At 39.2% G+C, this 22,177-nt stretch overlaps 1 protein-coding gene across 4 annotated transcripts in view; it reads left to right on the top strand.

Annotated features, from left to right (window-relative positions):
* LOC128738214 (uncharacterized) overlaps positions 1-22,177 on the top strand; it is a 693,074-nt gene that overhangs the window by 462,178 nt on the left and 208,719 nt on the right. The window lies entirely within an intron of this gene.

Raw genomic sequence — 22,177 nt, 5'->3', positions numbered from 1 at the left:
AGATCAAGGTTCTGTAAGTTCAGATAATTGATAACATGAGAACATTATACTTCGGACATTTCTTTTACTGATTCAATCATCATATTCATACTGAATTGTGTATTTTTCTCGTTATATTGATTATTTTAATGTATATTCTCAACGAGATGAACCAGCCCACGGCTGAAAATCTCGATAATAAAAGAGAAAAAATGTATATTCTGAGCCCCAATTTCGCCACCCAATTGCCAAATTCCGCCAGCCTAAGGACCCTAATTTCGCGGCTTTAGAAAAACTTGATTTAAGTAGATTTTAATGTTAAATTTATAAATGAATTCTCTTTACTCTTAATAAATTCAGTTGTTAAATAGACTTTGCTTCGTTTTCAAGTGATTGCTTATGAAACGTTTTTGAAAACCAATAAAAAATACCAATAAAACCACAAATAAACCAATGAAAGGCACAACAATTGGAGAAATATTTTTGCCGAAAAACGATCATACATACACATAAGCATTCCAGTGCGGCGTGGAACAACCTCGACGGAATAAAACGCCGCTCCTGAAAAACCACGATTTTCAAACTTTATGTAACTTTTTCTCCGAAACTACACAAAATTATAATTAAAAAAAATAAATTATAAAAAAATTATAGAGTTATAAAAGTCTTTGCCAAGCTACTACCAACAAAACAAAACAAAGTTTGTTCCAATACGTTGTGTAGTTTCTGAGAAAAAGGTACATAAAGTTTGAAAATCGTGGTTTTCCAGGAGGGGTGTTTTATTCTGCCGAAGTTGTTCCACGCTGCACTGGAATGTTTATGTGTATGATCGTTTTTCGGCCACTTCCCGTAGTCGGATCATTACAAATTCAGTATCAAAATAAGCGGAAAAGACCGCAGAATTAAAATCTGAAATAAAAAAATAATTATTTTTTCAAAATTTTCAGTCGTTCCTGTCCCCTTAACAAGCCAGTTGTCGTATGTTCCAATCTCGACTGGGCGGTGCCGCCATAGAGTTACGAGGATCTTTGCACTAATCCCGTAATTTTCCTGTAATCTAATAACCGACTGCGAAGTCTGTCGATAAAGAAGGGTCAAGTTCTGAAGAACGATTAAACCCATGGCTTTGCGTTGCTTTAAAAGAAACCACTGTATTTATTCATTTCTAAATGGCCATAGTCCTTGAGTTCATTTTCTTGTGTAATTGTTTTATGCTAAAGCAAGAAATTTTGTTTTATTTTGTAATTATTCCGTACCCATTACTTGACTGAGAAAGTTAGCCACGCTAACGTTTTCTTGGATGTAACGGTTTAAAGTTTTTATGCTTAAAACAAGCGTTATGTTGACGAAAGTATATTGATTGTGCGTGATCTGATAGACAGAAAGACTGAAGTGAGTGCAGTTTCATGAATATAACTTTTTTTAAGCATAAGGACTGTTTTTGAAATCCTTGAAATGAATAACGCATATTTGTACCTTAACCCGAATCAGCCCAGGATTAACTCGTAAAATCAGTCCAATTTTCATCTTGGAGATGCTATTTCATCAATGGACAAAAATCAATAATATTTGATGTAATATTTTCTGTCAAATTGCATTAATTATCCTTCGAAAAAATGTTAACTAAACGGTAATACAGTAATGTTCCGATTTGGTCAGCCCCATAATGAATTTTGGGCTGACAAAACAGAGAAACTGACAAAAGCGGGAATTTTTTTTCGAAATTTTTTTCAAATTCAATACTTGCAATAGACCTTGCAATATCGAAGACTTCTACTAAAAATTAAATTTTAACCCTCAATTAGTCAACCAAAAGCTTAATGAACCGAGCACAGCACACTGGTCCAGAACCTTTTTTGGTGCGCATTAGTTTTGAGCGGGAAAAATTGGTTTTAGGTTTATGGAACCTTTCTAAGACTTTCTTAAAATTAAATGTTCTATCGTCCAGCGGAATTCAAATTTTGATTAAGCCCCCTAAAACTGCAATAAATAATTTATTTTTCTTTAATTTCAATATAACAAATTGATGTGTTCTGCAAAGTTTTACAGCATTTTATTACAAGAAATTTTACTGAAGACAGTAACCTTCTATCTCTTCAGCAAAGATAGAAAAATCCTATTTCTCATAAATGAAAAATCGTTAAAATCAGTTTTTCTATTTTAACTGTTTTTATAGTTATTGTATGACTTTTTCATGTTTTACAAAGTTGTACAAATAGTACAAATACACAACATTGCTGAATATAGTATACCTCTATCTTTGCTTGTTTAGGAACTATAGAACTTTTACAATAAAAATACCCTAATTTTGACCCCGAATTACTCGCAAGAAGGCATCATTTTAAACTCTTCCCAGAGAATCAGAATAGTTTTAAGCAGGCTGAAGTTTTATAAATCAATGTTTAAAAGCACAAAAGTTAAACATAGTTACAGGCTGACAAAATCGGGTTAAAAAGCTGATAAAATCGGGGGTAGACAAAATCGGGAGCTGACAAAATCGGAACATTACTGTATTAATTTCTTTTATTTTATATATTGCGGGAAGCATAAAATGTGTCAAGTGATGCCAAATGGCATCATTGTATTAATGCTGGTTAAGAATGGCACACACAAAACTATGTCTTCTTCTTTTTGCTATTTCCAATTGTAATACAAATTTCTGGAATCTGCAAACTCTGTAAAATCTCGAAAAGCACTTCCTTTTTAATTATACGAAATCGCCATTAAATTGTCTGTTACAAACTTCGCCGACTTCAATTGCTCTTTATTCAGTCACGATATTTCCTATGAAACTCTTCGTCTAATTTTGAAAACGTGTTTTGTATTTTCAAAAATTCCACAACAATATTTCACTTGTCTCTTTGGCGATTCAATTAGCAATGAATTTCGTGGAGTCAATAAACTGATGACGTCCAACTGATGAAGTAATAAAACTCTTAATCAATTTTTAAAACCTTTTTTAAGGAAACTGCAATATTCAAGATATGATCGATATTTAGTTTAGTAACTTTTTTTATTGATTTTGCTTTGATTTCTGCATTTTATAAGAGAAACTAGCTGACCCGACAAACATCGTATTGCCACAAATTAACCTGTGTTGTACATAAATCATGAATCTCGGATGATCTTTGTCACAATCTCGAGTTTTGCAAGCCCCCCAGTGGGCGGCGCTTCCGACGGCGGGTCACCGGCAACACTCGCGACCGTCTCGTCCTGAATGATCTAGTGTTACTATAGATAGTTTTTGTGGTCTTGTATTGACTAATGTTTTATGGAAGAGTCTCGAATTTCTCGAATTCGATTAGTTTTTGAGTTTCGCAAAAATTTCTGTTTTATTTGTATGAGAGTCCATATCCCCCTACCACACCTACACCTACTCCAAAATCTTCCACATGCCAAATTTGGTTCCATTTGCTTGATTAGTTCTCAAGTTATAAGGAAATTTGAATTTCATTTGTATGGGAGCTCCCCTCTTAAAAGGGGAACGGGTGGTAATTCACCATAGAAAAAATTTCTGCCATCTAAAAGTCCCACATGCCAAATTTGGTTCCATTTGATTGATTAGTTCTCGAGATAAGAGGACATTTGCATTTCATTTGCATGGGAGCCCACCCTCTTAAAGGGGAGATGGGCCATAACTCGCTTTCTAAAGAAGAGAGGGGTCTCAATTCACCATAGAAAAAAATCTTGCGTCCAAAACCACTTACATGTCAAATTTGGTTCCATTTGCTTGATTAGTTCTCGAGTTATGAGGAAATTTGTTTTTCATTTGTATAGGAGCCCCCCCCCCTCTTAAAGTGGGGAAATCCATAGAAAATATACCATAGAAAATATTCTTGCCTACAAAAACACCCACATGATAAATTTGGTTCCATTTGCTTGATTAGTTCTCGAATTATGAGGAAATTTGTATTTTATTTGTGTAGAAGCACCCCCTCTTAAAGTGGGTAGGGGTCCCAATTCATCATAGAAAAAATTTTTGTCTCCAAAAACACCCACGTGCCAAATTTGGTTCCATTTGCTTGATTAGTTCTCGAGTTATTAGGAAATTTGTATTTCGTTTGTATAGGAGCCCCCCCTCTTAAAGTTGGGAGGGGTCCTAATTCACCATAGAAAATATTTTTGCCTCCAGAAACCTCCACATGCCAAATTTGGTTCTATTTGCTTGATTAGTTCTCGAGTTATGAGGAAATTTGCATTTCATTTGTATAGGAGCCCCCTTCCTAAAGTGGGGAGGGGTCCCTATTCATCATAGAAAAAAAATTTGTCTCCAAAAACACCCACGTGCCAAATTTTGTTCCATTTGCTTGATTAGTTCTCGAGTTATGAGGAAATTTGTATTTCGTTTGTATAGGAGCCCCCCCTCTTAAAGTGGTGAGGGGTCCTTATTCACCATAGAAAATATTTTTGCCTCCAGAAACCTCCACATGCCAAATTTGGTTCTATTTGCTTGATTAGTTCTCGAGTTATGAGGAAATTTGCATTTCATTTGTATAGGAGCCCCCTTCCTAAAGTGGGGAGGGGTCCCTATTCATCATAGAAAAAATGGTTGCCTCCAAAAACACCCACATGCCAAATATGGTTCCATTTGCTTGATTAGTTCTCGAATTATGAGGAAATTTGTATTTTATTTGTGTAGAAGCACCCCCTCTTAAAGTGGGTAGGGGTCCCAATTCATCATAGAAAAAATTTTTGTCTCCAAAAACACCCACGTGCCAAATTTGGTTCCATTTGCTTGATTAGTTCTCGAGTTATTAGGAAATTTGTATTTCGTTTGTATAGGAGCCCCCCCTCTTAAAGTTGGGAGGGGTCCTAATTCACCATAGAAAATATTTTTGCCTCCAGAAACCTCCACATGCCAAATTTGGTTCTATTTGCTTGATTAGTTCTCGAGTTATGAGGAAATTTGCATTTCATTTGTATAGGAGCCCCCTTCCTAAAGTGGGGAGGGGTCCCTATTCATCATAGAAAAAAAATTTGTCTCCAAAAACACCCACGTGCCAAATTTTGTTCCATTTGCTTGATTAGTTCTCGAGTTATGAGGAAATTTGTATTTCGTTTGTATAGGAGCCCCCCCTCTTAAAGTGGTGAGGGGTCCTTATTCACCATAGAAAATATTCTTGTCCTCGAAAACTTTCACATGCCAAATTTTGTTCCATTTGCTTGATTAGTTCTTCAGTTATGAGGAAATTTGTATTTCATGTGTATAGGATCCCCCCCTCCTAAAACAGGGAGGGGTCCCAATTCATCATAGAAAAAATTTTTGTCTCCCAAAACACCCACATGCCAAATTTGGTTCCATTTGCTTAATTACTTCTCAAGTTATGAGGAAAATTGTGTTTCTTTGGTACAGGAGCCCCCCCTCTTAAAGTGGAGAGGGGTCCTAATTTACTATACAAAATATTCTTGTCCTCGAAAACCTTCACATGCCAAATTTGGTTCCATTTGCTTGATTAGTTCTCGAGTTATGAGGAAATTTGTATGGAAGCCCCCCCTTTTAAAGAGGAGAAGAGTTATAATTCCCCTTAGAAAGAGGGGAGGGGTCTCAATTTACCATAGAATAAATTCTTGTCACCGAAAACAGTCACATGCCAAATTTTGTTCTATTTGCTTGATTAGTTGTCGAGTTATGCAGAAATTTGTGTTTCATTTGTATGGGAGCCCCCCCCCCCCCCCTCTTAGTGGGGGGAGGGGTTCCTAACCATCACTAAAACCTTTTCTGGCCACAAAAAACCTCTACATGCATATTTTCATGCCGATTGGTTCAGTAGTTTTCGATTCTATAAGGAACATACGGACAGACAGACAGAAATCCTTCTTTATAGGTATAGATGACGTAACTAGAGACCACCCAACGAAAACAGCTTCAAAACAATTCAAGTGGCGAAATTTGGATCCATGACTAAAAATGGATACCATATTTCGCCACTTTAATTTTGATGAATTTTTCCAAAATTATCCAAAGGTTAAAATGAAATCGGTGTAAAATTAGTTGAAATATTGAATATAGAATCATATTAGTCAAGAATAATTAAATAATGAAACAGTTTTATTACATATTTCCCCAATAGTATTTTTGCCGCTCGGTTTGATTTTGTAAAAAATATACACTTAATATGAGAGGGTAATTCCAGAATTTTAAGTAATACCTGATAAATTAGTAATAAGTCAAAGATATTAATTATTTTTGGTAGTACATGACCTTATTGTTACCAATTCGACAGATAATTTCATTTAAGTCTACCAAAAATATGTTTAAAAGCTTTAGATTAATCAAACTGACAAAATATGGCTCCTGGCGAAATATGGATCCTCTACCCTAAATATTGTAAAATTAAATCGATCGAACATCATACAGCTGACAATGTTTGTGAATTCAATTATAAATAGCCAAATTTCTAACATCGGTATGGGGTCTATTAGGCCATTGCAAATCATTTTAAAAGTTTTTGTCACCCCCCCCCCCCCTTGGAAATTGGCTTGAAAAATCGGGGGGCAAAAAAATAATTTGTGGGATATGATCTACATTTTTTTTTATAAAATCAATTGTCTGTGGGCTCTACAGACTGAAAAACTCGAATGAGTGTACCGAAATAGTACTCGAATGAGTGCACGAGTAGAGTTAACGCTTCTAGCATGAAATAGAAATGAAAATTCAAACAGCGGAATTTCCGAAAATCGGCCAAAAAAGTTTTCTTTCGTTTTTGTCTTTTTTTCGCAGATTTTTGCATGGAAATTAACAACGTATATATTAAAAGCAAGAATAGATTTGGTTTTCACGTTTAAACTTAAAATAAAAATCCCCAAAATCCGTATTTTTTTTGCTCGATTCAAAAATTCTCGTTGTTTTTTTTCGCCTCCCCCCTTCAGTGGCTCAACACCGGAGGGACAAAAACTTTTTAAAATATTTGTAATGGCCTTATTTATTAATTTTTTTTTCTGCTGCAGATATAAATTCTAAATATAACTTGGCATTAAAAGCAAGATAATCTTTCCCTTTTCTACTTTTTAATTTACAACGTTCTAAATACTAAACCGCTCATGAAAGGATTTCTGCCAAATCAAACACAATTTGGCAGGATAAAGCCCACCTCAAAACCCCACAATTCAAAGCTCTAAATGAGTGTGACTTTTCGTTTTCTCAAGCGCTTTTCTCAACTTTCATCTTTTGCAATCTCCGCGCGAAAATCAGTACAAAAGGGTTACTTTATCCGCCGATTATGTACACAAATGTGTAAGTAGCAGAGAAAGAAAAAACAGTCACCGTCTGCGTGAAAAGCCAAAAAAGCGTTCAACAAAAGAGCCGGGTCGTCGCATTTCGGTGCGATAAGAGCGCGATGTTATTTCCCGCAGCAATATATTCCTCTATTCGGTTACCGACGGCGGGCGCGATATACGGCGGCGCCTTCATCACCCAGGACCAGGAAGGAAGGAAGGAAGCGAAAGAAACAGCATTAACGTGCCAATTTCCCTCGCGCCTCGCGTATATGTTAACGGTTATTGTTAGCAATTGACGCCCACCGTGAACGTGTGTTTTACACGGCACTTTAATTTACGTTGGTTGGTGCCTTTCAGAATCTAACTTCAGCCGTGTGCCTTAGCAAGGAGCTTCATGGTTTCAATTATTTTTTAATCGCATTGAATTTCTCCTCCCATGTTGAAAACATATAACTGTATAATGAAAAATTAAATTCAATGAAACCTATTTTCACGACAGAACTGTTTATTGTAAACTTGACAGCGAACAAAGGCGTTCTTTGCCACATTTGTGCTTGCGAATAATAAAGGCACTTTAGAAGCCACGACTTAAAGGATGGCGCACCGAGCGACCTTGATAAAATACAGTCCTCGGTCCTCGCTTTTGTATCTACCCTTTCTATGTTCAGCGCGGCTGACTGCTCTGCAGTTAAATCCCGTGGATAAACACTGAACCGAGTAAGAACTTCCGGATCTGCACCGACGAGTGACGTAATAATTAGGCTTATTTACGATTCGGAGCAAGAATTAAATTTCCGACGACAAAAAAGATGAGACAGAAGTTACGCCGAAAGCATAAGCCACCGCTGTGCTAAAGCTCCGGCAAATAAACGCCGGAGTCAGCGCAAGTCAAGTGGAATAAGTTAATGTCGGAGCAGGGGTCGCATGCGACACTTTGCTCGAGTTCAACAAGCACACGGAAGAGTTTCGGCGTACAAAGTCTAACTGCGATATGTTTGAGCTTGCTGGCTCCCAGCAGGATGCCGAAAACTTGGCAGGTTGGTGGACAAAGTTTTCCCATCCACTGATCGTTCCATTTCCAGTTACTGGCTTCGGTTCAATGGGAGATTTGAAAGATTCAACCCCAAAAGGGAATCCCACTGTGCAAGTTAACAAGCTCTATTACATGCGTGTAACGAAATTATAAGTACCTGCAGCAGCTCCAGCAAGTTTGATAAAGACTATTGGCAGTGCGAAATCCTCTCGGCAGCAGGATGCTTTCACGTTTTAGTTTGATAGCTTTAATATTTAAGATGGTGGAAAAGTGGATCAACTAAATTTTTACTATTTTCACATGAAAATTCGCACTGCCAATTTCCATACAACCCAAAGGACTTCAAATTTTTCCAAATCGAAACAATTTGTTTTCTCCGCATTTCAATCGGAAAGTCACCTTCTCCAACCGGATCGAGTCTCGACCCGATATCGAACAAACGAAAGCCAAACGGTTCAATTCAATGAAACACCGGCTGACACACGCTCTCTCTATCTATCTGCCTGCACTCTAGCTGCTAGGAGCAGCCCAAACAGACGCTCATACTTTTATGGCAATTTTCTACGACATTTTCCAATGGCACATCGCATCACCATTTTCCGCCGTTCAGCACTGTTGTCACACACTGCTGGAGGTAGAAGATGAACGTCATCATCATCATAATCGTGCTCCGCATGTGTACGGTTACCCTTTCTACTGCTGCTGCCGTTTCCCCATATCACACGTGTACCACACACCCCACTGATGGGACACCCTCGCACTTAGTCACTTCCGCCACAGCTTGGTTGGCTTTCGCTCGGAACCATATCGACACTATACACCGAGAACTGCGAGAAGAACATTTCCTTCAAACGGTCGTGCTTTCGCGGAACGCCGCCGTAAAGGAGTTCGATTTCCCGCCCGCACAGTTATTTAGGAATTCTGCCAGATTTTCGGTACATTTTCGCACCTTCATGTTCCGCCACCAGGAAAACTGATCTCTTTTCAATATTCCGTTGATGACTACCCCCGCGCAAGTATGCTCCAATAATGGATGGGAAGGAAAACAGAGCAAAATTTAAACCTTCCGAAGATGGGTTGAAAGTAGGAAAAACTCGTCATGAATAATGCAGGAAAGCTTCGCTGGCTGATGTCGCTTCAACTGTGCTCCAGTTCGGCTGTTCGACTACCGGCTGCCTGTCGAAATCATACTGAAAGGTTTTTCAACTTTAATGAAATTCTTCCTCGCCACCTCAGACACTTACTCACTCTGTGCTGTCGCTGCTGCCGATGCTGCTGCAAGTGATCCATGCCAAGACGGCCGGACTGAAAAATTCATGATGGGCCAAAAAGAAAAGTTTAGATTGAGTAGAGTAGAGTAGAGTACATATAGAGAGTACAGTGGAACTGTAGACTTTGTACACCGTTTGACTTCCACTTCCGAGGTAAGTCGTTATGCTGTCGAAAGTTGGTGGTAGCAGATGACGAAGATGAAGACAACGACGATGACGCGACGGTAAGGAAAGGTGTCGCATCGGAAAGCCACGGGAAAAATTTTCATGCGCCGCATCAGCTCTTAATCAAGAGTGATTTCGCATCGCGAGAATATGCGGTTGATCGGTACGGGAACGGGAGGAGGGGTGCCGGAGTTAATTCAGTTTCTTCGCTGTGAGTGATGGGAAAAACGGGAAATTATGATAACCGAGTCGAGGTGAATCTGGTGCGGTGGAACGATAACGATAACAGGATCAGAGTACCTATGCTGTGATCATTGGTGCAGTTGACTTGATCACTGAACCAGTACTAAATATTAGGTCGTATGAATAAATCAGTTTGCTTTACTTCTGCCATAAGGCTTACACGGAAAAAAACAAACTGTTTTATCCGTATGGCCTAGTGGGTTCTTATATCGATTTGCTATTCATAAAGAGCGACATCGTAAGTTAAAAATTATTATTTTTTTCAAATTGGATTGTTCATAGTTGATCAGAAATTGAAAATTTTACGATGCCAGAAAAAAAAACTTTTTTGGGCACACGGTACTTTACAACATAGACCATATTTTTCGACGCTTTCCAGAAGATTTTTGTGTCTTGGAAAGTTCTGTTGATTTTCTCTTTTTTGATGCAATTTTCGGATTTTCGGTGTTGTTTCTCCGGAGATCCCATTGCACTGTTTTTATTCACTATACTGACGTCTATTTCGGATTACTACCAAAGTTGGATACAAGACAGAAAATCGGCTAGCTTCCGAAGCCTACATGACCACTACACTTCATCCCAAAGTCAAACTAAATGCTTATTAAATCAAAGCTTTGTGTACTGCTTGCTAGAGTAGCATTTTATGTAACTTTTATTTGCATTTTGGAGTTCACGCGATTTTAATACTTCGGAAACAAAATATTCCTTCAATCTAAATACAATACTTTTATTCATTTTACACTATTAGTAATAAAAAAGCGTATTTTAAAAATCGCGGTTTTTGAGAAAAAATCAGTCTGTTTGTCTCACAACTTACAATAATGGTGATTTACTCTAGTCTAGAGGGTCCCCAATAGGGTCTTCCTCGACGAATATTTATCCTCTGACAATCTACTTATTTAGGGGATTGACAGCGCCAGCATTCGACATTTTTAATACTCCAAGAAGGAACTCGACATCAAATTGTGGATCTATTACATGCGAGCATCTTCGAGTTAGATAAAAATTTGCACACGTTTCTTACACTTTCAAACTTTGTATTTAGACGAGACGAGTAAAAGCAATCCAATTTGGTGGCATGATTCAAAACGACTCTTTTCAGGGCCGTCAAATATATCCAGTCGAAAAAACTGAAATAAAAAGTTTATTTGGCATATATCGCGTACATACACGAATGCACCGAAATGCCCGGTGTAAAGTGTCTCTAATAAATTTTACCAACCAACCGCACACATACAGTCATTAAGCATAATAGACGTGAGGCATAATGGACGTGGTCTGCCATAAAAACATTGGCATAAACATATGCGACCATTTACCGTTGTGGAGGGCTGCCCGACATGACTAGGTTCATATACGCTCTCTTGTTGTACCAACTCTTGCTAGTTTCTTATCGACTCACCGGGCTGGTACCGAAGACCGAAATTGTATTTGGCCGAATAACAAATGTACTATTCGGTCTACAACTACAAACAGCCAAAACACGAAAGGCCGAACCCCTACTTGGCTAAATCTCGCCGAAAACTATTTTCTCGAGTAATTTTGATGAAAATAGCGTTTTAAGGGGGACAATACTAAGCTTGTTAACCTGTTATCAAAATAATTCAAAGCTATTTTTGTGTGTTTTAACGGGTGGCAACTAAAATTTTGGAATTTTTTTCTCAGGCTGTCAAAAAAAGACAAAGATACATGAAGAAGAGCTGATTTACCGAAATTAAAGATACATTATCCATTGTTGAAAAAAAATTAGTGTACATTCAAAAACGGTAACACATACATTCTCTCATTTCTCTCTGAGCTTGTTTGTTGTTGAGCATAAGGGCCGCGAAAAAATTCCAAAATTTTAGTTGCCACCCGTTGGTGCCTTATTCTGTCTGTAACTAAAGCCAGACCCCTGACAGAACGTCATGTTTTTGTAACTAGAATCGCACCTTGCTTCCAAAATACTTTACAGATAGTTGAAACTAATACGTGTGCAACAAGTAACTACAGCTGTGGGCTCGAAAAAGAAATTAATATTACAAACGTTACAATCTTGTTACAAACGTTACAATCAAGCAAATAGGAAACTTTACTTTTTATTCCTACAATAAGGGGGCAAAGAGGTAATTTATGCTTACTGTAAGGACAAAAAGCAAAGTGTCCTATTCGCTTAACATTCATACCAGTTCTTACGTTAGCACAAATCTGTAATTGAGGTTAAACAATACAATATTCGTGGTACAATGATGCACAGATATCAAGTGCCCTGGTTAAAATCCCAGCACCATAATAACCAGTGCCAAATCAGTTTATAAATTTAAGCAAATTATGCCAAATTCCACCTAAAACAAGCGTCAGTAACGTAGTTTCATTTCATAGATATGGTTAACTCTGTTATAGATAATCTAAATTATTACAACAAAAAAGAGTTTTTCGTGAAAATAATATAAAAATAGGATATGTACTCCGATTCGCTCTTAATGATATTTTGGTAATCATTTGTAGTACAAACAGTAAAGTATAGATGTAAGATACTTCTTTCCAATGCTGCTTTTCAATTTTCATCGCGATGATTGCTCGTCGCCATCTCATTAGTGATTTAAATTTTAACAGTTGATAACACTCTCTTATCCTATTCGCTCGTGAAGAATCGCTGACGCAAAAGTTGCTACAATCCTATTGACTCTAACAGCCTCTTCCAGTCGAGATTCGAACATACGACGACTGGCTTATTAGGCCAGCCTTATACCTCGAAACCAACTGGGAGGTAAGCAATACCATATGTGCTAACAAATTATGAACAATATGTTAAAATAATTTTCTTCAGGGTGTAAAAGAATGTAAATGCTGTGAAGTGATTTATATAATATTCCGCAAGAATGTATAATCCAAATATTTCAGGTGGCAACAGTCGAACTGATAAAGTAACATAAGTGTTACAAGTTTTGTTTGACGATTCTATGTAATAAACCAAGTGGGGGTTCGGTACTTTGTTAAAGAAATGAAAGTCCTATCTCTTATGGTTGATAGGATGGAGCAATTTAAAGTTTTTTGTGGACGGGGTGAACCTAAAAAATCCGGTTTTTCTTAATATCTCCTTTCGTGTTCATTTCTCACAAATCGTGCCTTCTGAGGATTTTCACATCCAATGAAAACGCACATTTTGTATGAAGGAATCAAGTCGCTAACTCCTTCGATTCTGTAGCTATTGGCATTTTTTCTAAAAAAATATGCATTTTTCAAATGCCAATAACGTAAAAATTGCTCAAAAGCAGCTAATCAAATTTTGTATAGATGTTTAGTGATATATTGACCACCTAAATTAATTGAGATCGCATCGGTCCAGGTCGACCCTTTTTTTATATTTTTTCACCCTAATGTCAAATACATCAAAAAATGCGAAAGTTAAAATTACAAATTTTCTCCGAAGATACTATATACCTAGGACCAACGGTTTTAGCGTAATTACTTTTGTCCACCTAGATTTGGGGTTCATTCCATAGTGTGCCGCATCACTGGCGTGTTTGTTTAAATGTTGGTTTGCGATTAATTCCTGTATCTCAATATTTTTAAACGCCGCAGAGCTAGATTTAATCTTGTAACGTCAAAAGAGCGATATTTTCTTATAAAGATTACTTGTTCACGGAACTGTTTTTAACAGGCTATGCCAGAAAGGCATTTTACCCTATGTTTTTCGCTATTAAGAGATGGAATAATGCAATAAGGGTGAAAAATGTTAAAAATAGGGGAAAATGTGCAAAATGGGGCACTTCCCGATGACAAACAGGAAAGGGGTGGGCACCACGCGATTCTCCGGAAAAGTTTACATAAGATCGCCTATATTTTATAAGCCTGCAGGCCGTATCTTAATTGCGTCCGTTTTTTCTCTCGTTTTTGCCCATAGTGCAACGGGTGGCAACTAAAATTTTGGATTTTTGTTTTCGTAAGCTGTCAAAAAAAAAGACAAAGAAGATATGATTTACCGAAATTAAAGATACATAATCCATTGTTGAAAAAAAAAATTAGTGTACATTTGAAAACGGTCCGCGAAGCTTCCGTTTGATGTCGGAACAGGAGCGTTGTACGGCCGTCGTGTCAACTTTGGTTTTTCGGTACAAATGGGATCGAATGGGTATTCAGGAGCGTTTGGTTTTTTTCGGCCAAAACACGTATTATCCATCTGCATGATGTTTTTGTAGAAACGGGATCAAAGTTTCCTTCAAACATTCGTCTGGTGCATCTTAATTGATAGCCAAACCAGAGGGCTTGTTGTTGAAGGCACGAGAAAGAGAACGATGTCCTTCTGCGTCCATAATTTTGGCTGATCTTCCACAACCTTGCTTGCGAATAGTTGTTGGGCATCTTAGGATATGGTAAACAGTTGAAATCGCAACATATTTGCTTTTTAAAAGTAGTACTGTATACTTTTTGTCGAGATTTCTGTGGCAGGTCGTAGAAGTGTACAACGCGCTCCCGACATGCTTCTTGTTTCGATGCCATTTTAAGCAAAACTGGTCAAGCATAAACAAAACAAAAAATATTGACAAAAACAGGAGAGAGACACGGAGAGAGAGAGAGAGAGAGAGAGAGAGAGAGAGAGAGAGAGAGAGAGAGAGAGAGAGAGAGAGAGAGAGAGAGAGAGAGAGTATACATACTCTCATTTCTCTCTGAGCTCCTATGTTGTTGAGTATAGGGGCTGCGAAAAAATTTCAAAATTTTAGTTGCCACCCGTTAGAATGTTCTTTCTTAAGAGTATGATTTCTTTTTCAAGAATATACGATTTTAAGGGAGTTTTCTGGCAGCATTGCTAAGATAAATCCATCTTCAGAAAACGGAATCAATCTCGTTTCTAAAACGAAATCAAGTATTCTTCTAAAACGGCCTGTAAGGTGAATTCACTTATTGATAATGCAGTTTCATGGATGTTTATTCAAGTGTTCTTAGTGATATTCAATCATAATTCAGAACTCAAATTGAAGAAAATCATTATAAAACCTGATAGACTCTGTAATGCTCTAATAAAACTACTATAAAAATGAGAAAAAACAGTTCGCTTTTGGAACAAAAGTTTTGGATTATAAACGTCATTAAGACTTGACCCTTCCTTATCGACTTTTATCACAGCCGGTCATTAGAGTACAGGACAATTACGGGGATAGTGCAACGATCCTACTGACTCCAGCAGGCCCACCCATCCAAAATTTGAACATACGACGACAGGCTTGTTAGGCCAGCATCGTAATGTTGACTTAATGCAGTTATTTGAATATTATTGAAGATTTACGTGAAACTTTCTAAGGATTTACTTGAAATTCTTTTTGGAGAGCTTTTTTAATTTTTTAAAGTTTTCTTTGGAATTAGTTTCCCCATTATTTCTCAGCTTCCCATAGGGTTGTCCTGCTCTTAGTACACCGATTTTGGTTATTTTCGTGACATTAGTTGAGCACATTAGGGTTAAATTACTCATCTTTCCGCGATCGAACATCCTTCCACGGCAGTCCACTTGAAAATAGCTTTCTTGTGGTGAGAAAAGATCAGTACTGTACTCCGAGGAAAGTAGGGAAAATACATTTTTTTGCTAGAAACTAAGATTGACTAACTCAGTTGGTTTTGAGGTACGATGCTGGTCTAACAAGCCAGTCGTCGTATGTTCGAATCTCGGTTAAGCGGTGCTGCTTTTTAGAATCACTAAGATTATTGTACTAGCCCCGTAATTGTCCTGTACTCTAGTAGTATGCTGTGAAGTCTGTCGATAAAGTTGAGTCTTAGAAAGACGTTTAAACCCAAGGCTTTGCTTTTAAGATTAATTCATCGAATATATTTATTTTGTTTAGACAACCGCCACTTGTCATTCCAAAATGCACGATAAAATTTAGTGCGCATATGCTGTACAACTACAAAAACTGCTGAAAATTTATTATTTGTTTTATCGGATATTTTATTATGGTCGCTGTAAATCAAATCGATCAGGATGATTTGACAGTAACACTTTACCTTTTGTGCTCACGGCATAGCGTTTTACGTAACAAGTTTTATGCTTCATATGACGGTTGCCGTCAAGCAGCGAAAAATATCAGCACAGACTAACAGACGTAACACTTCGAACAAATTTTCTAACAAAACATCGTTTCAATGACACCCCTAAAACATGGAAAAAACACTAGCATCACCTGGTGCCGTCTTCGTGCTACGCCAGAGTAGGTTGCTATAAATTTAGCATTGCTATAAATTTACTTGTATATTATCTGACAACAGCGCCTGCACAGGCGAGCGGCGTTCTCGCGCAGCGACTGTTGTTTGAGTCTCGGCTTAAGCAAGAATTTGAAATGATCGTTTTTATTGACGATGGAATGAGGCTTCAGTGTTACGTCTGTTAGTCTGTGATATCAGTTAATTTCTGCTTTCAGCAGAGCGTAATAAACCTTCTTGTCGGAAGGAAGTTTTATAGCGGTCATCAGATGGTTATAGTGGAGCTCATAGTTTTATTACCGGTTTTATGTAAATGGTCTTGAAAACCACTAGAGGAACGTAATGAAATTTAAATTGCTGCTTGGGGTTGGAGCCCTTGATTCGTGGTGTCGATGGGGCTCTTGAAGAGAACAGATTTCACTGCATCGGCATCCGGTATCCTTGCGACGTTACCGGCCACCGTAGTACCCTCTCGCAGTTTGGCCTGCAGCTCATGATTCATACGCCTCCGCCACTCCCTGCTTTCCGTTGGTAGTCCGTAACACTTTTCGTTCAAATACGGCAAGTGCATGTATGTCTTCGTAAGTAAAGTTACTGTCTCAAGTCCGTAGAGGATTAGCGGTCTGATTAGCGTTTTGTACATCATCAGATTCATGCGGCGGTGTACGCTCCTTGATCGAAGCGCTTTGCCGAGGGAAAAGCAGGTCATACTTCCGAGTCGAATACGTCTGCTCACTAGTATTATTGTCGGTGGTGACAAGGGATACCAAATGTATGACCTCATCAACCACTTTCAGCTCATCGCTATCAATAGTCACTGTCCGTGGGAGACGCAAATTGTTTTCTCTGGAGCCTCTACCTACTATATATATTTTGTTTTCGACGCTTTGGATAGGATTATTAAATTCTTCAAACTTCCACCGCCGGCCGTACCATGATCTCTAGATGACGTCAAGGTCATCTGCGAAGGCTAAGCCTTAGCTACTAACGGCGAGAAATGCTCCTCTCGTTTCGCTGTCCGTTCGCCGGACCACACGTTCAATGGCGGTGCTGAATATCATATAGGGCATCATGCAACCCTCTCTACGTGATGCGGAAGTGACTCGATAGTGTCCCCGAAATACGCCAGTAGCACATCACTCGTTCCAGAATAGCTTTGATCAGTCGCGTCAGTTTGTCCGGCAAATCATTCTCGTGTATTATCTGCCATAGCTGCTCGCGCTCGACTGTATCGTATGCAGCCTTGAAATCCACAAATGATATGATGTGTGGGTTCGTTGTACTTTCGACATTTGAAGTTTTGTCGGAGAGTAAAAATTTTATCCATAGCAACACGGATCCCTAAAAACCCGCCTAATACTGCCAATGAATTCTATTGCTATTACTATTTTGGTTTTTTACTGGTACATCGTCAGGAAAACGTCTATAGGGTAAGATTTCACCAGCATAATTTTCAATTAATTTTTCACTAAATTAGGCAGGTTCTTCGAACGCTACAGTTGTGTCGTACGAATAAGCGTACAAGTCACTTAGTATTCACACTTCCCGTTTATTTTGCAGCTATACTTGCATCCAATTTGCAGGTGTTTTCCTTTAAATAACCTAAATGATATAGTTGTACATTAAATGGAACATGACGAAAAAAAAACTAGGAAAGACAAAATAATTATATATTATTCTTGAAGTCCCGAATCAACCGGAAAGTTAGTAGAAAATTCCATTTAATTCTGCCCACTTATGTGAATCTTAATTTTAAAATAACGTCCAGCGTAGTGTTGTGTAAAACATGGCTGTCCGTCTCAAATCCAGACAAAAGCAATTCACTTATCGAATAAGATCACAGTCATGTAGATGATTTAAATATCAGAACTTCCATCTCGCATAAACGTAATTACCTCTATCAAAAAATAATAAATCCAATCCAGCAGTGCTTACATCTACGAATAGGGAAAAAAATTCCTACAATTTAGACAATAACAACAACAACTGCACAGCGCATCCGGCACACATCGATAACAATAAAAACATATTTTGACCCTTTTTTGCGTTCACCCACCCTTTCGGTCCGATGCTTATCAGATGAAAGCAATTTTCTCACCCCTTGTGATCACCGGATTTGGGGGATTTCTTTTTTTCTTTTTCATTTCTGTCTCTCTCTCTCTGCGTTTTTTTTTTCATTCAACCAAAATTCACTTCCATTCACGTATCCAAGAAGACCGACCGTGCCGTGCACGGCAGGACGATTCCACCGAAAAGGAAAAATTGGGCAGCGCGGTCCCCGGGTATGTTTTCCGATTCTACGATTCCTTTATGAGATTACGAACGGTTCGCTGCGCTTGACCGAGCATAATCATCATCATCACCATCATCACCATAATCATTATCATCATCATCGACGTTCGGACGTTCCACAGTAGCAGCCGCAGCAGCAGCAGCATCCGCAGTCAGCCGGCAGAATTGTAGTTGCCCCCGGGCAGCATAAACATCGCACAATCAGTCCGGATCGTATTAAATCCTGATGTGAAAGTAGAGAAAGAGAGAGAGAGACACAGTCAGCCAGCGGCAGACCAAAAGAAGTGGTCCCACAATGGAGCGTACGAATTCGTGTGCGGTGGTCGGAATTTGCAACATGTTTTGTCCGTTTTTTCCGGCTCCGAAAGGCATTCTTTTCGATCTCTCAATTCGGGGTTTTATAGAGATCTCCCAATCGAAATGGCCGAATGGGTAGAGGGCAATCGTTTCGATACTTTTTTTTTCTTTCCTGCTTGAATGACCAAAAAAGCTAGGACTTTCCTGTCCAGTAACGGGTCCGGACGGTCCTGCAGCAGTGGTCACTGTGCACACGTACTGCCGTTTAGCGAAGTCCTTTGTTTTCTCAAGTGACCTTTGATGCTGAGCGCGCGTTCTCGCTGCGATGGACCGGACTTTTTGCCTATGCAACCTTTTGTTCTATCTGGATGCTTGCGTTTGATTTCATTTTATTTGATACGTTCGAGGTAATCACGTATAAGTTTCTGCGTTCGGGGAGATTCGAACGAATGTATCCAAATGTCCAGCTGAAACAGTTATTGTAATCTCCAAGGCTTAGGGTGAAAGTCTGGTTTTGCTGTGAGTTTTTCAGGTAGTAGTGCCATGCGGCAGAGCACGATTTCACCCGGATACAAAAATAATCTGCTACTATCAATCAACCTCGTGTCGACAAACATCGAAAATTTGACACTGAAGTGCCTTTTAATCATGCAGTGTCAATAGGTGGAACGAGGCGTGAAACGGAATATTTTTAAACCCCGAAAGGGGTTGTTTACTTACACGGCACTTCATCCGGAGGCGTTCCAAACCGAACGAATCCTAGCTCTAGCAAGTAAATAGCAAGTACTTTGCATATTTTATCTCTTAAGTAATCTTTGACTTTCTTTCAGCATTCAGCTGTCAACAGCCACCGACTTGTCGGTTGCGAGTGTGATAAAGGCTTTTACTTTTTTTTCACTTCCGTTGCTTTTTTCCCTTTCTTTCCATTCTTCTGCAGCACAAGTTGAAATGTTACCCGGTTGAATCGTATTTAAATGATCGCAAAACAATACTTCGTACACACCCCCACCCCCTCCCCCGCCCACCTCGTGTCATCTTTTGTTGAAGCATGTCCCCACGTTGCACGCCGAATGCCGGGAGAAGTAAACAATTGCGAAAGCGGATTTTTTCTTGCTGAGATTCCTGCGAATGTTTGCATTTGCTCGCCCGGGAAAGGATATTGGAATCATTTCCGCCGACAACGACGACGTCGACGACGGTGGGTGGGAAGGGGTGAAGAATCCACGCTCGCTTCTAAGTAGACTGCCACAGTCCCACCGGCAAGGGTATGATGGAGCCAAAACAACAGGACAAGTAACTGCGAGTGCACTTGAGAGGCTAAAAACATTTCGAGAGGCTTCCTGTGCGGGCCCAGGATATGTAGATTCATCTCCTTCTGTTCGGCTCTTTCGGTTGATTGTGGGGGGCTGAATGGGGATGGTGCACGAGATTGTAAATGCAACCGGCTGTGTCAAAGCACGCGGCAGGAATTATGTCGACAATGCTGGCTGCCACGACACGAGGAGAGTTTCTGTGACTTGATATTGTCACTTGCATTTTTTTTTGTTATCCGTTTATTCCCCCGGTCTGAGTCCAGTGTGAGTCGGATCGGAAGTGTTGTGACTGGGGAAAGGGAATGGGAAGGATGAGAAATCGGAGGAAGTCCTGACACTGACGACCAGAATCAACCAGTCGTCGGTTTGCATGGCGGGTATTTTTGCGATTCTTGGAGAGTGGTTATTGTTACGGAACTTTTGTTTCACAACTGCTGCATAACAATAACCTCGCGGTTTGTGCGATATACATTTGTTGGTTTAACTTTTGTGTCCGGAGAGCGGTGGATAATGGTGTCAACGTGATGCCGCTGCGCTCTGGTTGGTTGGATGGAAAATTGGTTGCTTGTTAACCGGGATAAGGACGCAATCCATTGTTATCCATACACACGGAATCTTAGCTTATTTGAATTGCCATTGCCGACAGAAGCCGAGTCCAGGGGATATGAATTTGAAGGTGACAACCTTCGTATCAAATTAGTATCTACTTTGAGAAGAATGTGCCATTGAATTTTCTGTGGCAGCTACAATTAAAACAATTTTACGATCCCCTGGTTTGTTTTTATTTCAATTTATTCGGCATTGTGCTACCGTATCGGGAGGATAATATACTTGCTGTCATCTAACATCAATAGCCGGTCCAGCAACTAAAATCAGGAACTTATTTCCAGCTTCGAACTTTCCTGCCACCTGCTGTGAACATCAGTAGCCGGTCCGGGCTAAAAACATCATACTGCAAAATCAAGCTACAGAATCAAACTCGATGCTTTTGTAGTTCTACGTCAACCATGATGTCATGCCTTAGATATTCCCCATAACTTTTTTTTACAAAATGCCTCATGAAAACCATTTAAAAAATATAAAAAAGGGAGGAAAAACTAGCTTTTTATTTGGCCAACTTTTCCGTCTTCTCATCTACCAGAACTTCGCAAAGTGCAACCACTGACTTGTCGCGAGTTGGCACAAAAGTCATTTAATTGTTCCTCTACACAGTACAGCATTATTCAAGCCCAATAATTCACGAACAACCATAAGTCTTGCGTAATAGCACGAAATTTGCTGACGGCGCCTGTAATATATCGTCCGTTGATGATGTGCTAAAGTAATTCCGCTCTAATAAAGCAATAAAGTTAGCACTTCAATCCGGTTGGTTGTTGGTACTATAGCGTATAATCGGATGCTAGTTCCGAGATTTATACTCAGTTTACAACCATCACGAAGACCCGTATCTCTACATCACCAGTGAAAGGCTGCCATATATAATAAGATCATAATCTTATTGAACGAATAAAATCAGTAATAACCTGTGTTCCGTGAGTGCGCGTGTGTGTGTGTGTCTGATGTTGCTGTGCGACAAAACAATTTAGTATCTAACCTTAACTATAGGCACAATATAAACAGGTATTAAATTTCCGAGACCACACAACGACCCACTCGTGCGGTTCTTCTCTAGGTGCAAAAGTGATAACAGGATAGCAAAGTACTAACGGCCCTAGGCCGTAGGTACTCGGTGAAGAATTGGACCGAAAGAATATGTAGGTATTACAACACGAAGAACCCGGACTATCAACACGACTCGGAAGCTCCGTTTCCTTACTGCAGCAGCACGCGTGTTTGTCACGGAGAACATCTTCGTTAGGATGCTTGAGAGAGGAAACTATTGCATGATTACCGGCGGTAACAAGCAGAGACTGGCTTCTGTTGTATTCTTCCTTTCCCACGTATTTATCTTTGCCAAGCTCGAGCGCTGTCATCGTTCCTGTGCACAGATCTAATTAAACAACACGAGAACACACACAATATTATGAAATAAAATTTATGAGCACATTTAATGCACATTATTTGCTTCCCTTGCCGCTCGTAGAGACCATGCACACCGTCGACATGCTTCGATAGCTGAAACTACCATTTCGACTTGCCATAGGTCGTTAAGGATTTTTTTTTTGGTGCTGGCTCCTCGCTGAACTACGTGCCAA

Source organism: Sabethes cyaneus, chromosome 2, assembly GCF_943734655.1.
Source record: "Sabethes cyaneus chromosome 2, idSabCyanKW18_F2, whole genome shotgun sequence".
NCBI lineage: Eukaryota > Metazoa > Arthropoda > Insecta > Diptera > Culicidae > Sabethes > Sabethes cyaneus.
This window is presented reverse-complemented; position numbering and strand designations above follow the sequence as displayed.